Here is a 733-nt window from a genome sequence, read left to right on the forward strand (position 1 = left end):
TACCCAAACCAGGGGAATGAAGTTCTACAGCCAGGGTGGGAAATGAGCTGAGCAGGTATAAGTTTGAGTCAACTTCATCTTGCAAAATGATGAGTTTCTGGAGATAATCTAATCCAGGAAGTCAGCAGGGTAGGAAATGATGAGGTGAATTCCCTGGTTGCCCTCACAGGTAACCGGGGAATGTGTTTTTCAACAAGTTTCTCTAATAGAGGTCTCATTTCTAAGGTGTAGGGGGAACCGATGCAAATTTATAAGAGTAAGAATCATTCCCCATTGATAAATGATGAAAAAAATATAAAGGCAGTTTTCAGAGGAAGAAATGTATGCTATCAATAGTCACTTGTGAAAATGCTCTAAATCACTGGAGAAATGCAAATTAAAATAATTCGAGTTCCACCTTACACCCATCAGATTATTTCTAAATATTGTTAAATGGAACAATCCAGCATTGTTCATCTTTATGATAATAGCTTGCATTTCAAGTAGTACTTCTAATTATCAAAATTACTATAGTTATAGGGGCGGCTAGGTGGCGCAGTGGATAAAGCACCGGCCCTGGATTCAGGAGGACCTGAGTTCAAATCCGGCCTCAGACACTTGATACTTACTAGCTGTGTGACCTTGGGCAAGTCACTTAACCCCCATTGCCCCAGGGGAAAAAAATTACTATGGTTATAAAAAGAAACAGATATAGTCTGTATAAAAATCTATTGAAACTGTTTTTCTTTTACAG

At 38.6% G+C, this 733-nt stretch overlaps 1 protein-coding gene across 2 annotated transcripts in view; it reads left to right on the forward strand.

Annotated features, from left to right (window-relative positions):
* Positions 1–733, forward strand: part of TMEM209 (transmembrane protein 209) — a 33,249-nt gene that overhangs the window by 30,157 nt on the left and 2,359 nt on the right. The window lies entirely within an intron of this gene.

This window comes from Dromiciops gliroides, chromosome 5 (genome assembly GCF_019393635.1).
Source record: "Dromiciops gliroides isolate mDroGli1 chromosome 5, mDroGli1.pri, whole genome shotgun sequence".
In the NCBI taxonomy this organism is placed as follows: domain Eukaryota; kingdom Metazoa; phylum Chordata; class Mammalia; order Microbiotheria; family Microbiotheriidae; genus Dromiciops; species Dromiciops gliroides.